The 20,856-nt window shown below is 41.8% G+C and overlaps 1 long non-coding RNA gene and 1 pseudogene across 2 annotated transcripts; one reads left to right on the top strand and one right to left on the bottom strand.

Annotated features, from left to right (window-relative positions):
* The first annotated feature begins 35 nt into the window (after positions 1-35).
* On the top strand, positions 36-13,064 carry LOC102148709 (uncharacterized). Of its 2 annotated transcripts, none has more exons than XR_290181.4 (3): positions 36-258; positions 11,415-11,580; positions 12,490-13,064. It is a non-coding gene; the product is annotated as an uncharacterized lncRNA (long non-coding RNA). The 2 variants fall into 2 exon arrangements; XR_011438014.1 differs by having other exon boundaries at positions 100-302.
* OR2A9BP (olfactory receptor family 2 subfamily A member 9B, pseudogene) lies at positions 19,337-20,277 on the bottom strand (annotated as a pseudogene).

Below are 20,856 nucleotides of genomic sequence, written 5' to 3'. Positions count from 1 at the left end.
TCAGGTGAGGCAAGCGGGGACACACCTTCCCGGGGGAGGGGCGGCAGCGCCGGGCCGCGCCGCGCCGGGGCGAAGGCGGCTCCCGCGTCTGGGCTGGGCAGTGCCGGCCGGCGGGCCAGCGGCCGGGCGGGAGAGAGGACAGCGGGGCTCCTCGTGGCCTCGGACGTCTCTGCAGGCCGCCTGGGTGTTTCTTCGCCCCTGGACTCACGTCTCCACCTGCGCCTGACCCGGGCCCATGCTGATCTGATCCACTGGCTGGTCTGTGGCTCTCAGTGTCTGAGTTTCTGAGATTCTGTTTGTCTGTACGTGCGTCTTCACCTTGGGGCCTTGCTGTTCATTTCTCTTCCCTGATGTCTACCTGTCTCTCTCTATATGAGGAAGGGTGTATCCTGCTCGCTTTTTCTGTCTCCCTAGGAGGCCATCTCTTAGGGCCTAGAAATGTGCGTCTCTATGTTATCGGAGTTCATTTGAGGATGAGTATATATCTCAGGGTATGTGTTCCTTCTGGGGTCTTCCCAGGACCTGTATGTGTTTGTATTTAAGTATCTAAGCCTCTGTGTCAGGCCTGTATGTTTTCTCCTGCCTGTATTTTTTTCTGATTCCTTCAGGAAAACCCTGTGTTCTGTTGGTTTCTGAAGTCAAGGCTGAGGGGGTCTATCTTTATGCCTCTCCATAGACTTCAAAGAATGCCAAAATATTCTGTGGTGCAGGCACACACACACACACACACACACCGTAAGAATCCCTCACCTAGGGGACAAAGATCCTTGATATGTTCATTTTAGTCAGCTCAGCCCCCAACGCCAGTCATGACTCCAGAGGTTTCCATGATGATGTAAGTCAGGTAGAATCTTAGTGGCCTTTCTCGCTGTTTTGTTCTTGGGGATACCATGATCTAGAAGCCCCAACAGCTGGTCACTTAGACCGTTTCCAGATTACTATGCCCTTTGGCTACTGGATTGGTCCTGGCTGACCACACCTACCAGGTTTTCGAAAGGGACTTTAGGATAGAATGTCATTAAGATAGAGTGGTTTCTTCTCCAGTAGAGTCCTGAAGCCTCTCTATGTTCAAAGAATCTGCTACTTTGGCCATATTACTTTGGCCAGAGGGGTTAAGCCCTAAACAGTTCAGCAGCCTTCAGGATTCTCTAAGCTGCCATGGAAGGTGTGGGAAGCAATGGACAAAACCGGGACTAGAGGTTCAGGTATGTAAGGGCAGGACTAGCATGTGTCATAAGCTCAGCAAGGGGCTAAGAATGGGAAAAGCAGTAAGTCAAAAAGTTTAAGCTAGAGCTGTCTATTTCTAAGCTGGGAGAGAGAACTCAGTCCAGGGTATGAAAGCCCTTGATTTTGTTGACTGGGGAAAAATTCACTACAATTCAAATAGCAGATATTTATCTGGGAAATTAAAATTGCAATTCTGGAGATTCAGATTCAGGCAGAAACCCAAAATGTGCTCCAAGGAGGACAAAAGAGGCAATGGTTTATAAAGGCAAAAAGAGAGAAATCACATGGGTTGTTTTGCAAAATTTATGATTGGTGCTGGCAACAACTGTTCCGTCTTGGCTATATGCGATTGGTTGCTAAGGCCATCCCTAAGGCAGAAACAGAAAGTTCTTATCTATGGGAGCAAGCATATTTCTTGAAAGAAGGTCAGGATGACAACAGTGAAGCACAGTTCCGAAGTTACATTCCTTCTGGGTTGAGATGTGGAGTGCATGCATAAGCCCCACTTCCTTAATGGCCTCCCAGCTCCATTTTAGAAGCCTTGACATATGTTACTCCATTTTGTGATCGCTGTCCACAGTTTCTAGTGGGTGAGCAAGGTTAGTAAACTTCTGATCCTTGGGCAGAACTTGCTGACCTCTGCTATGTTCCATAGTGCCTCCTGGGAATGGGCAATGTGGTCAGAGGTGCTGCAACTGCCTCCTGAACCAGCCTGCCTATTCTTTCTGCTCTGCTCCGGCTTCACTTGTTTCTCCTTGATTGCAGCTCTCTATCCCTTTGTTTTCTCTGAATGTCAGGTCTCATAGACTTGACCTCTTGTTCTGCCAACTCTGGCCTATCAGCATTTTTGTTTTTTTTTAAGTCACCATGCTTGATTCAGTGACCCCTGGGCTCTTGTCCAGCGTGTTAAGCATACAAGACTTGACCTGACTTTTCAACTAGTAGTGAGATGTAGGAAAGTTAAACTTACCACTTAGGGAGTTGGCTCTTCCCGTGGAGTGTCCCTGTCTGCAGGGTGTTTGCATATGGGGACCAATCTAGCACTCCAGGCTGCTCTTCCCTTCACTTTGCAGACTGCGGTGTTCATTGTTTTCTTTTTTTCCATTTCTCGGTGCTTACTCTTAGTGTGTGGACCTCTTAACCAGGCCTGTCATCCTATCCTGAGATTTTGAAATTTTATCTGGGCTTATATTTCCTCTGTAAACTCCTAGAGAGGAGAGAGTGATACAGCGGAAAGAGGATGAGATTTAAATTCAGACATGGGTGGATTTGAATCCCACCTTCACCACTTACTTAATGCAAAAATTTGGCATATTAACCTTCCTTTGCTTCATTTGAATATTCCTATGCTTCGTTTTTTAATGTCTTAAGTGAGGATAATAATATTTAACAACACCTGCCTCACTGGGTTGTTGTGGTGATTCAATAAGGTAGTGTATAGACATCACCTTAGTCCAAGTGCAGAAGGTCATTGATACGGGTTGGTTTCCTTTCCTAACAGTGCCTAATAGTTGTGTATGTTGAATAAATAAGTTTACAATAACAAGGTGATAAGGGCTGGGAAAGGTAAACGGATTCAAAATAAAGTCATTTTAAAATAAGAGCTATATTAGATGGGGGAGGAAAAGAATAGGTTCTGGAACTTGGGGACATTTTAATTGGAGACAGTGCCCTTGACATGCAGGCATGGCAGGGGAAGGACAGAGAACTGTCCTGTGTAGTTCTAAGTATTGAGGCTAAAGGAATCACAGTGACCCTTTTTGGGACAGGAACTCATCAGTTATCCTTAGGCTGTCACTGCTCTGATCAGATGTCCTCCTGGTGCCACCATCCCAGGTTACTGGCTGTGTGGTGTCCCACTTGGTTAACTGACTCTCACTGGACCCAGTGCTAGTTCTTGGAATATTCCTCTGGCCTGACTGTGCTTTTTTGCCTGATCCCATGACCGCTCTTTGAACCTTTTTGAACTGGTTTTGAACTCAGTTCTTTTCTTAACTTGACTGACTATGGTTTCTTCATCTTTCTTCTTTCAGTCCGCCATGCCTTGCCACTGCGGTTCTTAGCTGTCCTCTTCCATTCTGATGAAGGTATTTTTGTTTTCTCATCCTTGGTTTCCCTTTATTTCTTTTCTCAACCTTTGCACATTGGCACGAGTCTAAATTTAGTGCTCTTCAAGGTGTAAATACTAATTGCCTCATTCATTTTTTAAAATTCTTTTATTCAATATGCAGTTTTAGAAACCAGATATACAAAAACCAAGTCTCTGCCCCCAAGAAGTGTTCAATCTAATTGAGGAGAGAAACAGATAGTAAATCATGATAGCAGAGCCTGATAAGTGTTGAGGTCTACACAAAGTGTACTGAAAGCCTAAAGGAGAGAACACTGCTCTGGGAAGAAGAGAAGCCTGAATGGATCAGGCAATGCTTGAGTTGACTTGTCTTAAAAAAGTCACCTGGTGGAGAGGAGGATGGAGGAAAGGCCTACCGACAACAGAGACGGGATGTGGAAAAACAGAAGCCTGAGCATATTCGGTTCAGGGAAAGGCACGTAGTGTGGGCTTAACATGAGGTGTGGTGAAGAAATGGCAGAGAAGGAAAAGAAAAAAAATGGTAACTATGTAACCTGATGGGTATGTTAATTAGCTTGATTGTGGTGATCATTTCACAATGTATGCATATGTTGAAACATCAAGTTGTCCACTTTAAATATATACAATTCTTGGTGTCTCACCTGGTGGTATAGTGGTTAAGTTTGTGCACTCCGCTTCAGTGGCCCAGGGCTCATGGGTTCGGATCCTATGTGCAGACCAGTACACCACTCATCAAGCCATGCTGTGGCAGCATCCCACATATAAAATAGAGGAAGATTGGCACAGATGTTAGCTCGGAGACAATCTTCCTCAAGCAAAAAACGAGGATTGGTAACAGATGTTAGCTCAGGGCCAGTATTCCTCACCAAAAAACCACTATATATATATATATATGCATGTACAATTCTTATTTGTCAATTATACCTCAGTAAAGCTGAAAAAAATCTTTTAGAGGAGCCCCATCTCTGGAAGAATAAAGTCTAAACTCAGTAGCATGTGTGGCCTGCAAGGCCTCTCATGATCTGGTTGCCTGACTCCACGCTCTCCCCAGGTCTCTGGAGGCTCATAGTTCTTGAAATTTCTCCTATGGGCATATTTTTAACTTGGATGCATTTATCATAGGAAAATATATATGCCTCTGCATCTTACTGAATTGAGCATCTCCGAAGTGTCTGGTAAATAATGTCTGAGGATGACCATGTCTTTCCACAGAAAGGTCACAGCTATGGTAGAGTGCCAGAAGTGGTAGAGAGACAGCAGGATCCTATCCTGTATCGCAGCAGCAATCCCTGGAAGGGCCATTATTCAGATTGTCTGGATTGTCTTGAGTGCTTGGTTTTGGGATGTTTCTAAAGTTCTGGGATGGGGGTGATCCCTGTTCGTCAAGAGACTAAAACCGATGACGTCCATTTAGTGGCATTCTGGCTCTATTGCAGTCTCTCTCAAACCTGGCAAATTAGCAAAATCTCCTGGAAAGATTTTTTTTGTCTGTTTCCTATTGTCTGTTTGTTTGTTTTTAACCATCCCAGGTGATTATGATGAGAAGCTAGATTTGGGAACCCTGGTATAAAAGTGGTTCTTTCCCAGAGGTTTCTGTTATAATCACCTGATAAGTTTTATGAATTTGCCTCTGCCCAAAACCTATGGAGTTTCAATTCTGGAGGTGTGGGGTCAAGCAGAACTCATGTAAAATAGCTCCTTGCTGATTTGGATGCTTAATGATAATGGAGACACTCTGATCTACAGTGATTTTAAAACATCTTTTATCCTACCTTCCGTCAATAAAAAAAATTTCATCAAACATTCTCAGTATACGAGTGTTTTATCTATTTATAAACTATATACATTTACTTCCTTATAATATGCAAAAGCAGACATTTTAAAATAATGAGATAAAAATAAATATAATGAAAAGTTCTTTTTCATCCCATTCCCCCAGTGCATCCACTGACCTTTCCACTTTGCGAACCTCTGAAAGAAAGAATGGGGTTAGTGGTCCTTAACTGGACCTCAACTCTTTTTTTTTTTAAAGATTTTATTTTTTCCTTTTTCTCCCCAAAGCCCCCCAGTACATAGTTGTATATTCTTCGTTGTGGGTCCCTCTAGTTGTAGCATGTGTGACGCTGCCTCAGCGTGGTTTGATGAGCAGTGCCATGTCCGTGCCCAGGATTCGAACCAACGAAACACTGGGCCGCCTGCAGCGGAGTGCACAGACTTAACCACTCAGCCACGGGGCCAGCCCCCTGGACCTCAACTCTTATTTAGATTTTACAATCCCGGGTGGCTGTCTAAAAGCAGATTCATCTCCCCCTAACCCAACCAAGGCACTCTTAATTATTTAATTCACTCAGTCATTCAACATATATTTATTGTGTTCCCATTATGTGCAAGGCATTGAATAAGGGGTTGGGGATATAGTGGTACACATGGTCCTTGATTTCAAGGAACTTATGTTATACCAGCACATAGCCGTTAAACAAATGATTACTTAATAATTATGTTATTATAATTTTAATGGATGCTGAAAAGTATATATGTATAACCTAAGACGATGACCTCATCCAGAGAGTTAGGGAAATCAATAGTTTGGCAGTAATATTTCAGCTTAACTCTGAAGGATGAATAGAAATGAGCTGGCAAAGAGGACGGGGAAGAGGGTTCCAGGAGGAGGTAAAGTATTTGAAAACCCTGAGGCAGCAAGGTCACTGCCTCATTCCAGGAACTGAATGAAAGCTAGAGTGTTTCAGATCAGGAGGAGGGTGGAGGGACCCTGGCGCAGAGTGAAGCTGATGATGTGAGTAGAGACCAGAGATCTTGCAGGCCTAGGTGACCACATGAAGCATTTTGGTCTTTATCTTGAGGGCAAAGGAAGCCATTGAAGGATTTAAAGCAAGGAGGTGACAGGGCCAGATTTGCGTCTCAAAAAGATCACTTCAGACTGAAGCAAATTATCTCTAGTCTTTCCCTTCTTATCTTTTGATTGGACTTAGAAACCTCAGCTTTTACGTTACCCTCAATTTGCACTTTCTCTTTCCCTACTTTCTCCGAACTCTTACGTGTTTTTCAAGATCCAGCATTGAGGTCACTCCTTGGTGAAGCCTTCCCTTGTTCTGTATTTCAAACTTACATGACATTTAGAGCTAATCTCCATAATGGCACTTCCTAGGTTTTGTTATAAATCACCCGCTCAGTTTTTATTTGGGGAGGGCAGGTGCAGAGAGGTGACTTAGTTACAGTCTTCACTTCATGGCACACTGTCGTCTTTGGTTCCTTCGGTTTGTTCAGGGTTCCTCCTTTGTTTTGTTTATTTACTACTTTTTTATTATTAAAAAACTCTGTATTGTTTGTGTGCATGTATTTGTAATTTACACAAATGCCGTTGTGCCTCAATCTTATGTTTTTCACTTTTTCCAATCAGAATGAATTTTAAAGTCTGGTCATTTTTCCCTGTGAACTCTTATCCTTTCTATTTTTATTTTCCTTTTGTCCTGTTTTCTTCTTTCATCCACCTTTACTTTGTCTTATGTGTGAATATGTATGTGTGTATGTATGTTTATGAGCCATATTCTTTTTGGTATAAGATGAGAAATACACACACAAATACATACTGATACGTACATAAATGTTTATATCGGATCTTACACTGGTAGGAAGAAGGCGTTAGGATCCCAAGAATTCCTTTGATGGGGCTTAAAGCCAAATATTTCTTTTATCACTTTTATACAAACATATTTTATTTTTTCTCCTATTTAGAAGCTGGAAAACATGCATTATGTCTTTGCGTGTGTGTGTGTGTTTTATCTTTTTAAGACTAAAATCTCATCATATTATTGAAAGAATGAGTCAAGTCCTTTTGTAATACCTGTCCTTCTATTGGACATAATAGAAGCAAAAACTGATAACAACATGCTGGTTATTTTGAACACAGAAATGATCTTAGTTCTTCCCTTCTTGGTCAAACACTATCTTTCTCTTTTCCCAATAGAAAGTCATTGGCCTTATCCCTAATCTCAAATCCTTATTGTCTATTTCTGTAAGTGTCATGTTCCAGCTGTCAAAGTCCCCAGTGACTGTCTTTGGGTACAAGTGTCTCGCTTCCATCCTAATCCATATTATTTATCCCATTCTTCCGATTGCAGCCAGGCCTCCTTTAGCTGCACAGCAGGCTTCCTGTCCTACTCCTAATAGTGGGCCCAGAGTATCCTGTGTCACTGCTCCCTTAGGTTTCCACTTACCTGCCCTTACCTCCCTGTGGGAGTAGAGGTTGTGGTAACAAAAGAGAGAGGGAGTGACCAGCCATGCATCCCTTGTCACAGTTTTGATTGCCAAGGCACAGAGAGGCACAGAAGAAGACAGAAAAATAGAGGCAGAATGAAGATGAATAGACAGGGAGATGCTATTCACTTCATCAGAAATATCCTTCTATTTCCCTTATGATACAAATATTCCTGCCTCAGTGGTTCCCTCAAGACAGGGTTATTGAGGACGTTAAAGTCATAAAGCAAAACATTAAAAGGAAAACAAAATTAGGAGGACAGTTCAGTCCTCTCCTTTTAGAGATGATCAAACAGCTCCAGAGAGGTTGTGACTTAAAATGTCATACTCCTACCTCCTAGGTAGTGGCCAGCTGGGGTTAGCATCCTCCCATTCACTCAGGCTGCCAGCCAGGGTTATTGAGCACTTGCTTTAGATTGTCTGCATTCCTGATATCATTACTATGCATAAATTCAAAGTAGGATGCTCATTATTGTGGGATATACAGAGGCATTATGACATGGACTCTGTTCCAAAAGAACTTGGAAAATTTAGATGGAAATAATAAAATAATATTCTAAAGCAACCTCTGGTAAGCCCAAAGAGAGGTAAAAATAATAATGCCAGGGAAATTCAAAGAAAAGTGTGACTAATGTGGGCCGGGGAGGTAAGGAAAGGCTCTGCTGAAGAGGTGAGTCTTGAACCTCTCTTGGGCAGAAAGTGTGGGTGGATGCAGGAAATACATTTCCATGATTGTTGATGCTCTGTGCCACCCCGTAATACCCAGGTTCCATTCCTGACACACATAGGCCTGACAGTGGTAAGAGCGGCATTTTGGAAAAGGAGTGGGCTGAGAAATGAGCATGAAGTCTTGAGACATCAGCTCGGGTGTGTGTGGAGGTGGTGAAAGGCATGATTACCTGAAACAACCTTCATCTTTTGGGCCCAAATCAACCTCCACCAGAATGTTTTTGCACCAGTATGCTGCTTTGACAGATTCACCAGAGCTCAAACAGATTTGGTCCCCAGTCAGACGTATATCTTGGATTTCTAGTTCCTGAAGGAAATGTGAGTTTTCTGCTTGGCAGAAGCAATAGCACCATCTTGTGGAAATGAATGCTTTCGATCACAGCCTTTTTGTTCTGAAAACATCAGTCGTCTTCAAGAAAATCAGTTGTATGCATTCTTGCCTCTAAATCATTCTTGGAATACACAATTTGTGAGTAACAAATGGTCTCTCGTATCGTCTAAATCTTTGATGGCTGAGTTAGCAGCTTGTTTTTTTAATTTTTAGAATAATCCCACACACATATAGGATCCAATATTCTCCTGTCTCAGACTTGTTTCTTTTAGGTGGTGTGTCCTCACATTTGGGTTTTAACCACGTCTGAAGGGATCTTGTAGTCTTTCAATTTAGCAGAGTAACTCTAAGTCCCCAATGAAAATAAAGGAAAATAAAGGAAGAAACACTGGCTGCCATGGCTCTTTTCTATCTCCTGCAGAGAAGTTGGGAAAAGGAGGTCCCTTAATCTTTAGGGAGCTAAAGCACCGCACTGGGGAGCTCAGAGAAGAATTCATCACTGCCAGGAACTTACAGAATCATTTCCTACAAATTTTATTGGGTCCGCTAAAAAACACTCTGTGGGAAAATGCTTCATTTAGAATCATAGATTCATTGAATCATTGAACAACTAATAAGACTTGTAAATGCTCTGCCCTCCAGTGGAGGGGAAAAAAGGCCCAGTCTTCTCAATCTTTCTTGCCCCTGGTTTGGTTTGCATCACGTGTGGAACCCATTTCCCTGGGAAGGTTTGGGACTTGAATAAGCTGCCCTCTGAATAGTCCCGGGCTTCATTAGAGTTCCAGGTTAGTATAAATTTTGCAATAGTCAAAAAATCTGTTTTAACTTTTTCAAAAATCATGTTTTGAAAAAGTGACACTTTAACGCGGTTCAGAATTTGAAAGTACAAAAGTGTAAATTTTTCCTTTCACACAAGTTCATGCCTCAGCTATCCACTTTGCTTTCCTGGACACTCCAGGATCACAAGTGATTTGTAAAATGCTTCCAAAAATATTCTGAGCTTATAGGAAATATATTACATCAGTGATAGCCCACAATATATTTTGAAACTTGCATTTTCTCCCTTAAAAATATAAATTGAAGGCTGTTTTATATTATCAGTACGTAAAGAACTTCCTCGTTTATTTTTCAACTGCACAATATTCTATTGAATGATATAGCATAACTTATTTAACCAGTCTCCTACTGAGGTAGTTTCCAATAGTTTGGCAGTACAGATAACGCTACAACGAATAACCTTTACAGCTGTTGCTTTGCACACCTGCCAGTCTCCCTGTAGGACATGTTCCTGGAAGTGGAATTGCTGGGTCGAGTGGTATGTGTGTTCATAATTGTGGAAGACACTGGCAAATCATTCTCCACGGAGGTCCTCTATACGAAGTAACAGCAATGTGTGACGCCCCCCCCCCCCCGCCCCCCGCTCTCATTAACTGTGTGTTTTTAGAAATTTTTAATCTTTGCCAATCTGATAGGTAAAATATGATATTTCAGTGTAGTACCGTTGCAGTTTTCACAGTTTTCTTGTATGAATTTGATCTTCTGAACTGAAATTTTTCAGGAGGCTGGGTCACCTAGAGAGTTCTCTTTCTCCAAAGCTACATTGGCAAATTTATTGATTTTTTTAAAATCTAGTTTTTTGAATAGGTAAAACCAGCTCGAATTTCTAGCAGCTTTCAAAGGTATTTGTTGACATTCCCTCTTCCCTGCTTGTCCCCAGTGGTGGATTTCCTGTGATGCTAGCAAAGCTTCGGAGCCCCTACCAAGCACCCCTTCCAGAGCCCTGAACTAAATTTGTAGTCATAAATTCACATTCTTTTTCTTAAAGAAACTGCCCCAAATTTTATAAGCTTCAGGCCTGGTTATGCTCTTGCTTGTCACCATCATGCCAGTTTCCAGTCTCTCTCTTTAGTTTCTTATGTATCCCTCCAGAATTATTTATGCACATGTGAGCACATACAGATATAGATTATCCACTGGTCTTCCTATCACTCTTGCTTTTCTCAATGTATCTTGGAGACATTTCTGTATAAGATATGGAGAACGTCCATATTGTTTTTTGTTGATAGTTGCATGGCATTCCGTTGCTTGGAGGTACTGCTCTTTACTTAATCAGCTCCCTATTGGCAGAACTTAGTGTGTATTTGTTTTGTTTCACTTTTGCCATTTTCTTAAGTCTCCAGGTTTCAGAGACTTAAATGGTAGCTAAAAATCTAGTGTGGCCACAGGTTTTAGAAGAGGTAAGAATTAAGGTAGGTGAACTTGGCAGGGGAAGTCCCAGCCTCCCTTTCTCCCCTCCCTCTTTAGGTATCTAGGACTCTAACTCTTATCGAAACAAAACAGGTCCCCTACTACCTGCTGCTTGCAACCTAGCATGGATGTACACATCTGTGTGGTAAGTTTGTCTATGATTGTGAAACAAAAGATTGCCATGCTGAAGAAATTCTGAGTATCTGAAGGCAGGAGGGAGAGATCATTGTAAGCCTAGGGTGCCTCTAAAATCATACTGCATGGGTGTTGGCTTCACAAAAGGGCCAATAACCCATGAGGTCATGTAACTCTATCAGTAGCATTGCTACAGCCCACAAAAGGATGCCCACTGCACACATACTAGCAATTTGTTCTTCGGTGTCTGATGGAGAAGGATCCAACAGCCCATTCATGGAGTGTGGGATGTCTTCTGCATGCCAGAGGATTCAAGATTCAATCATTTAGTATTTTGACTCTTTAACAACTTCAGGCATCACTTCCTTTCTGCTTTTCCAGGTCAGTGCAAACACCATAGGAATATCATTTTGGATAGCAGCTGGAAATCAGCCTTTCCATTCTCCTCACCCTCCTGAAGTATCAGCTGTCCAAACTCCTATGACAACCTACTTTCTGGGAGGAAAGGACCACATACCTGTCTAATTTGGTTCCCCCAGCTCTAAAGGTTTGCCCAGTTATACTTTTGTTCAGATGCTCTCCTTTGGCTCTTCCCTCATATCCTTCCTAGAACTGAACTGTAGTGGGCTTTAGTTAGAGACAGCACATTTCAAGTCCTCTGTCTCTTTTATGAGGGGTCAGGTAACTAATGCACAGAGAAAGTAGGAGAGGAGAAAAGAAAGAAGGTGACAGCAGAGAATTAATGAATCTCTATGCTGCAGAACTAAGAGTAACGTTTGGTACTTCTTTTCACCTTAAAAAGAGTTGACATGTATATTACCTTTTTTGAAGCTCACAATATCCCCTTGGAACAGCTAGGGTGAGTGGTGTCTTCTCACCATTTTATAGGTGGGGAAGCAAAGCAAGGATACGACTAATCATGGATATCTGAACTCAGATCTACAGGATTCCCCACTATCTAGATATTTGATGGTTCAGGGCTGACATCAACTGGGTCCCTCAGGAAGTGATCTGGTAAGCAGCAGCAGTTCAGAATATCTCTACTACAGCGTGGCCTAGGGGATTTGTCTTGAAGCTTTATTTGGATTGTATTTCACATAAAATTGGAAAAGATCTATTATGTGTATCAATGAGGGTGCTGCTGATGGAGATCTGGGGAGGAGGCTCAAGTCTCTTCACCTCTTAGTACTACCGCTTCTCTGGAGTTTTACTGTTGTCCTGAAAAGCCAAAGAACTGGAAACTCAGAGCCTTTGATTACTTGTGGCAGAGACTGCTGGATGTTTACCCACACTGTTTCCTCTTATTCCTGGGTACATATAGAGACCACATTTCCCAGACTTCCTTGCATTTTTGTATGACCACGTGACCAAGTTTTAGCCAGTGGGATGTGAGCAGAAGTGACAAGTCCACTTTTAGGCCAGGTCCACTAAGCCTCCATTCTTTTTCTCCTTCCAGTACACATGACAACCTTGGGGACCACGTGGAGAAGGTGACAGATCCACAAGGTATAAGGATCCTTTCTGACTCACCAATTGACGGCCAGCTGCTTGCTAGTCAGGAACGCCTGCTCTGAACAAGAAGAGAAATTTTTATTATGTTAAAGAAAATACCAGGGCCGGTTCCATGGCTGAGTGGTTAAGTTTGCGCGCTCGGCTGCAGCGGCCCAGGGTTTGGATCCTGGGCACGGACATGGCACCGCTCGTGAGGCCACGTGGAGGCGGTGTCCCACATCCCACAACTAGGAGGACCTGCAACTAAGATATACAACTGTGTACAGGGGAGATTTGGGGTGATAAAGCAGAAAAAAAAAAAAAAGGAAGATTGGCAACAGTTGTTAGCCCAGGTGCCAATCTTTAAAAAAAAAAAAGAAAATACCTTAGTACAATTTAAAACAGTCTAACAAAATCCGAAATATCAATCATTGTTTATTTTGTCCTGGGTTTAACTGTAGTGTGTGAGCATATGTGTGCTGACATGTATTTGAGAACCAGAGGATCAAGAAGAGATCAGAATAAAGTAACCTGAATGAACTGTTTCTTCTCCTTTTTTTAAGTTACAATCCTAACGCTTGTTTACTTTAAAATTTTCTAATAATGCAGTATTTTCCATAGTACACTTTCCATTTTGAGAGTCATCTTCTTTAACCCTATAATGTTTATTATTTTGAATATGTTCTTGTACCTTAATATATGTCATTATACACACATACACACCACCCTCCCTTAGGAGGATCTTCTCTTAGGAGAATCTTCCTTGCGCATTATAGAGAGAAAACTTGTTTATTTTAATAGTTGCATAATATTCCATATTGTAGATTTATATTGTTTTATTTAACAATCTCACTATTGAAAATATTAGCTTATTTGTAACATTTTGCTATTACAAATATTGCTCAAATTTAAAATATGTTTATATGTATATATTTTGCATGTATATATGTGAATATTTCTGCAGGCTATGCTCCTAGAATTGGAATTGCTGCATCAAAGGTGTGCAGATTTTTATTTTTAAAGATATATTCCCAAATAATCACCCAATCAACTTATATTTCCACCAAGACTATGGGGAAATATCCATTTGCCCACATGCTCAGCAATACTAGAAAGTATGTTGTCCATCTAGTGGGCAAAAAGTGATGTCTCATGCTTTAAAGTTGATTTCTCTAATTGCTAGAGAGGCTGTATGTCTCTCATCATATTTGTTAGTGGTTTTCACCTGTTCTACTGTGTGTGGTTCATTTATCTCTCTTATATTTAGATAATTTTTGCCCAATTAAAGAACTGACATATATTACTATTTTGTTTGTTGCACATATATATTGAAAACTCTGTTGGGTATATTTTTATCTTTTTCTTAAAATGGATTTTCAGAATATTTGGGTTGATTTTCTTGAGCCTCACTTAACTGTAAACAGAAAACATTCCCTAAGTCCAGGCTACAGGGACTCAATATGCTAAGTGGTCATGGGTGTGATCCTCAAGGTCAGGCCCACCTGGATGAGAGCCCAGGTGGTGTCACATACTTGCTTATAACTACAGGAAAGTGCTTACCATCTCTGTGCCTCTGTTTCCTTTCTAAAAAAAATGAGGTAATAAAAATACTAAACTCATAAAATTGTTAGGAGGTTTAGACAAGATAATAATGCATGTATCTTAGCACAATGCCTGACACTTAATAAGCATTCAATAAATACTAGATATTAAAATTATTACTTATATCGTGGGCAATAGAGATACAGAATTAGACATTTAAGTTTTATTCCAGATTCTAGAACCTTTCCCAATGAGAGTTACTGGTAATAAGATCAAAGAAGGCTAGCAAAACTCCTTTTTCTTAGAGTGGGCATTTCACCTTATGTTTCAGCTAGCCTTGTGCAATTCTTATTTCCTGGAGCACTGAAATATTCAACTCAGTTACTAATCCAGCACTTACTCTTGAGTTCCTACTATGTTTGAAGCCAAAGATATTCAATTATCTTTGAGTCCATTTCATTTTTCCTGCATGGAAATTTTTCTTTATTCCTTTGAAAAAGTGATAATCCAAATTCCAATGAAATATCAGGAAATCAACAGAGAGACAGAAAATTAGAAAATAAGAAAGAGGGGCCGGCCCCGTGGCCGAGTGGTTAAGTTCGCGGGCTCCACTTCAGTGTCCCAGGGTTTCGCTAGTTCAGATCCTAGGCCCGGGCATGGCACCGCTCGTCAGGCCACGTTGAGGCTGCGTCCCACATGCCACAACTAGAAGGACCCACAGCTAACATACCCAACTATGTGCTGGGGGGATTTGGGGAGAAAAAGCAGAAAAGGAAAAAAAAAAAAGATTGGCAACAGTTGTCAGCTCAGGTGCCAATCTTTAAAAAGAAAGAAAGAAAGAAAGAACTTTAAAGATTGTCTAGGTCAACTTTTCATTTTATAAATGAGGAAACTGAAGGCCAGAGGAGGTAAGCAACTTTTCCAAGGTTACACAGTGAGTTAGTGGGGCGATCAAGATAAGAACCCAGACATGCCAACTCTGAGCCAGCACTCTGTTGACTAAATCATACTATGCTCAAGGATCTACATCTTCTTTTGGCCTGACATGACTTCAAAAATTAAAAATAGAGAAACATAGGTTAAAAACCATATCAAAACGAGCCAATGCTATTTAAAGTTTGTCGAGAAAGCAGGGAGTCTAAGACACTTCCCTTCCCTGCAGGTTAGGAAAGCATAGTTGTGTTTTTGCCCAGTGGGAGGGCATTCCAACTCTTCTTTCATTTTTGTCTCCTCTCAACAATCCATATTTAACACTGATACTCTATACTCACAGCAAACAGTGAACGACAATGCTACAGGTCGGTGGTTGGCAATCCATGGTCCACATGCCAAAGGTGCTGCAGGTGCCAATTTCAGGAGGCAAGTGGACCAGCTGCCATGCAGAGATCCTTATCCCCATCCTTATCATTTCCAGTAGTTACTGCCCATAATTGTCTCCACCCTCTTGCCAGAGTTTTCAAGGGCAACACCCTGACATTCCATCCCATTTGTCATCAGCACCATCCTGGCTTTCCAGAATCACAGGCTCAGCAATTTGGCACCCTCCTTTGAGAAGCCAATGACCACTGCTCCCTATGGTAATGAATAAACATTCCCAGCATTTTTTATATTAAGTGCTATATTTCTACCCTAATTTGTTTCCTTTCTTTCTGTGATCATAGAGCGATAGCATATTCTTGCCTGTTAATATCCATCACATAAGAATATACTGAAAGCAAGAATTGGATAAATCTTATGGGCAATAAGATATCTCACTTAAAGGGATGAAGGGTAACACATCACCAGGCTCATGAATTTTGGGTAGAAATTTGGACACAATGACTATTCATTTGTTCATTCAATCAAAGTTTATTGAGTGAACACTGTGAAGAGTCCTGATGCCAGCCGTTCAGGTTGTGAGTATCAGTAGATCCTCTCTGAAGAGTGGTTCAGAGTTAATTTAAAGCCAGGCTACCTGGTCCTAAATTATGTTTCTACCAGTGAATAATTTTGTGGCCTTGGGTAAATTGATTAACTTCTCTAAATTTCATTTTCCTCATCATTATGTAAGGATAGTAATAATACCCACTCTATAGATTCAAAATGAAGATTATATTAAAATATTTTATATAGTGTCTACCACATAGTAAGTGCTCAATAATTATCAACTACAATTAAATTTCTGCTATACTATAATCTACAATTAGGGGGATTTAAAGAAGGTTAGAAATCAGAAGATAGCTCAAAACTGAAAATTTGGAAATGAGGCAAACCCATAATTAAAGTGCCCTTTATTTATTTACCAAGTGTTTTGTGAGTGCTCACTACTTGTTAGGAATTTAAGGTGTTGGGAATGAAGAGATGAACCCATTCTTGTGCTTCCACTTATGGAGAGATGAAACATATTTGAGAAATGTAGCTTAGATCCCAAGTGTCAGATTATAAAATGTTGGAGATCAAAACAAGATGTGAATTCCTTTGCCCTAGGGAAAGTCCCCCCATGTTTTCTTAGTGGATGGGCTAGGAACAGGTCCAAAGGGAGAGAGGTTCCCCTTGGGGCCTTTGCCAGCTGCCTCACAAAGGGGTCACTGAGTCTGGGCTGCAGCTCGGACTCCTGGTAAGCCTGTTCCCTCCAAGGCTGAGTGGCCTCCTGAGCTGCTAGAGGGAGCACACAGAAGCCATGAGGGTAAAGGTTTGGTGACCTGTCAGCCCCAATGATCTTCCTGACTAATAGATGGCCTTGGTACCAGACTCAAAGTTTAGGAACTCTGACAGTGTTAACATAATTTCTGACCTAATTTTAACAGTAATAGTAATATCTTAGTTTGCTCGGCACTTGAAGTCTTCAAAATGTGTCCATTTGTATCTCTCTTGTTTGAGCCATCCTGAGGGGCAGCCTAAGCCCCTCTCATTATGCAAAATGTATGGATGAGGGACTGAGGCTCAGGCAGGGTAAGGGACTTCCCTGGAAAGAGGACAGCTAGCAAATGGTCACCCTGGAATGAGAACCCATGTCACTAGCTACAAATCGCATGCGGTTAAGTCCTGGGCAGCATCTTGGGCTTCCTAGATGCCTAGGTCATCCCTAGGAGAGCACTGCACACAGAGTCAGGGGTCCACACAGGCGCCTCCCTGGACATGATTTCTGTACCTCATGCTCTCCTGCTGCTCTGCCCTGTACCACGGAGCTTCTCTCCCTTGAGACCAACCCCCAGAATTACAGCTCTTCACCCTTTTTTTCTGCATGCCACCAAATGTTGCCATGCAGCATGCAACATCTGTCATAAAACTAAACATCGTTTAAAGACTGTGTTAGGAAATATTGTAATTACAGATTATATCCAGTTTGGATAAACTACAAGAACTTTTCTAATGCTCTTCAATTGATGAACCATCAATTGCCAACTTCTTTCTTCAATTGGTTTCTGTTCCACTGTCCTGCCAGTGGAGAGGCTCCTCCTCCATCACTGAGCCTTGATGTCGCAGACCTTTCTTGCCCCCTCAGCCTCCTTTCCACACCAGTATAAAGCCAAGCTGCATTCTTAGCAAATGTGAGTACTTTTTCTATCTGGAGCCCAATGCCTATCTTTGGCTAGAGGTGAAAGTCTCTTACTCTCTCCTCCTCCTCTTTCTTCTCCATCTTCTTCTGGAACATCATAATCTCTTTGATTTTTCTATAGTGGTTATGATCCTGGGTTTGGCAATCCGATTGCTTATATTTGATCCTAGACTAGGCAACTATTAGCTATGAGGCTTTGGTTAGGTTACTTTATCTCTTTGTGCCTCTGTTTTCTCGCCTAAAAAGTAGTTAATGACAGTCTCTATCTCATGGGGTTATTATAGGGATTGGAAAAGGTAACTCTTGTAAGGTGCTTAGAACAGTGTCTCACCATAGTTAGCACTCGATAAATATGTGTGGGTACATGTACATGTGTGCACACGAAATGGTGTGTGTGAAACCAGAGATGCTTAGTTCTGAATCTTCCCACCATGCTCAGTTCCAAACTAAACCTCTGATCTCAATAAAAACAGCCTCCATTCCCACCCTCTCTGTGCTCAGTGCTCCTCTAAAGCTCTAAACCTCCCTTGTGACTGTGCCCATAGGACTCACTGACCAGGACAAGAAACCTTCTGTAAGTAATCTCTGTCTCTCCTGCCTCGTCATGGCACATATTAGACTAAGAAGAAACCCACGTTCACCTGACATACCTGTGTCGGGACAGGTTAGTCTTATTCCTAACTGGATAACATTGATAATGATACACTGCATTGTTGTGTTAAGTAGAGAAGCCTTGGGAGTCAGATGGTTGGGGTATGAATCTAGTGTTTTTCATTTGTTAGTGTTTGCATCTATAAAATAGGATGATAATGGGAAATGGATTTGTTATGATGAAAAAATGAGATGGTTTCTGTAAAGTATCAATGTGCAGTGGATGACACAGAATAAGTACTTAACAGTAATGTTACCTAGTATTGTTATTAAAACTCCTTTTTTATTCCATTCTGTTGACTCTGCTTGGGTTTCCCCATCCGTACCCTGCAGTTGAGAGTTGGGTTGTAGCACTTGCTAACTCCCACTAAGTGAGGAGTGTTTATTCAGAGAGAATCACAGATACTCTTCTTGAGAAGGGGAGAAGACTTTAGAAACAAGTGGCCATCAAAAGCCCAGAGCAGATTGGAAAGTGGATTTTGTTGGATAATTCCCCGGGAGACCAGTTGAACATGTGTGGACTCACTTTCTTCCCACAGAAATTGTAAGACAGATGACAGGATTTAATCAGTAATATCAATTTTACCCAAAGCTTAAGGGGGCATTTAGGTAAATTTACTGTTTGTAAGAGTAAGTACAATTGAGGGGAAACATCCAAATGTGGGGTGAAAACGGACAAAGGTATCGATGGGTTCTGGGTCTCTGCTTGTGGCTGCACTACTTAAAAAAATTGTCAGCAATGTGGCTACATCTGGTAACACCTGCTGTTCTGCTGTTACTGAGCACCCCTGATGAAGTCAGAGATTCAGTGGCTCTTTTAACCTTCTGGGACCCATGGCAGTGGATGAAATGACTTTTTTCCTAGATATTCTCAGCTCACGAAGCAGTTAAATGAAAAGAATAAATATTTGATAGAATTAAATATAATGAATACAGCAAAACCTAAATACTTTCTGGGAAGGAAAAGGGAGTGCTTTACAGTCTCTTGGATCATTCAGTCTCAGATATAAAGAGAGTAACGAGCTTAGGTGTATTCAGTACCCAACGCTCTAGTGGGCTACCGAGGCTGGTGATTCAAATGTCACTCCAATTGGAAATGACTTTCCTTGCACACTGCTCTCCTCAGGGCACCCTTGACCTCTGAGTTCCTCAGGCTGTAGATCAGCGGGTTCAGCATAGGGTTGAAAAGACTGTAAAACAGAAAAAGGATCTTCTGCTGCTCCTCAGGATAGCGGGATTTGGGGGCCATGTACATGATGATGGCGCTGCCGAAGAAGAGTCCAACCACACAGAGGTGGGAGGAGCAGGTGGAGAAGGCCTTTCTGCGGCCCTCCCCTGACTGGATCCCGAGGATGGCAAACAGGATGCGCATGTAGGACACCAGCACCAAGCAGAGGGGCTTCACCAAAACTAACACAGAAGCAACAAAGATGACAACTTTGTTGAGCCTAGTGTCAGCACAGGCCAGCTTGAGGACAGACAGGATTTCACAGAAGAAGTGGTTGATTTCATGAGGCCCACAGAAGGGCAGCCTCAGGATGAGGCTCACATGGACCACAGCCAGGAGGGAGCTATATGCCCAGGAAGTCACCACGAGGGTAATGCAGACTTTCCAGCTCATGATGATGGAATATTGGAGGGGGTGGCAGATGGCCACATACCGATCATAGCCATCACCACCAGGAGAAGACATTCAGTGACAGTAAATATCAAAAAGAGAAAGGTCTGTGTTATGCAGCCAGCAAAAGAGATGGGTTTGGCTGGATTCAGGAGGTTCACCAGCATCTGGGGCACAGTGTTGCAAGCATAGGCTATGTCAACAACGGCCAGGTGTGAGAGGAAAAAGTACATGGGGGTGTGCAGTCTGGAGTCCAGTGAGATGAGCCCCAGGATGACCCCGTTACCCCGCAGGGTTAAGGTGTAGAACAGGGAGAAGAGCCCGAAGAGAAGCATCTGAATCCTTGGACCAAGACGAAATCCCAGTAGGATGAACTCCATAACCATTGTCTGATTTTCCCCCATTTCACTATGAAAAAGATAAAAGGGATATTTTAGGACAAAATTGTTGAAAACATCCAGATATTATTTTAAATTTAGTCATTTTTAAAAGATAAACTTTTTAAATTAATGATCTAGTTACGTATCAATCACCTAATCTGACACCCAATTTTACAGAAGGGAATTGTGTCACCAACAGTAGATTACCTAGAGCCATTGACACTTGTGATGGGAAGAAAGAATGTGAAACCAAAAGAGGAAATAATCATGAAATAGAGATCATCCTGGAACTGTACGTGTCAAAATTACTGAAAGAATTTCTGGAGTGTGGAAGCAAGCAGTAAGGGAGGCCTCCAAATACGAGAATCAGAGAAGTCCTAGAAAAGTGATGTAATTCCAGTTTCTCAATAAAAATATCAACTGTGCTGCTTTCAGCAACTGAAATCAACCTTTGCTCTCTAGAGCAGCGTCTGTGACAACAGGAGGAGCAAAAAGATAAAAAGCAATTTTATGACAACGCAGTTGTTTAGAATGATGAGAAAGAATCAATGGATGGGCTGCACATGGGCTCTAATGACTATCTTCACTTTACAGCGGATGTTG

Source organism: Equus caballus, chromosome 4, assembly GCF_041296265.1.
Source record: "Equus caballus isolate H_3958 breed thoroughbred chromosome 4, TB-T2T, whole genome shotgun sequence".
Classification (NCBI taxonomy): Eukaryota; Metazoa; Chordata; class Mammalia; order Perissodactyla; family Equidae; genus Equus; species Equus caballus.
This window is presented reverse-complemented; position numbering and strand designations above follow the sequence as displayed.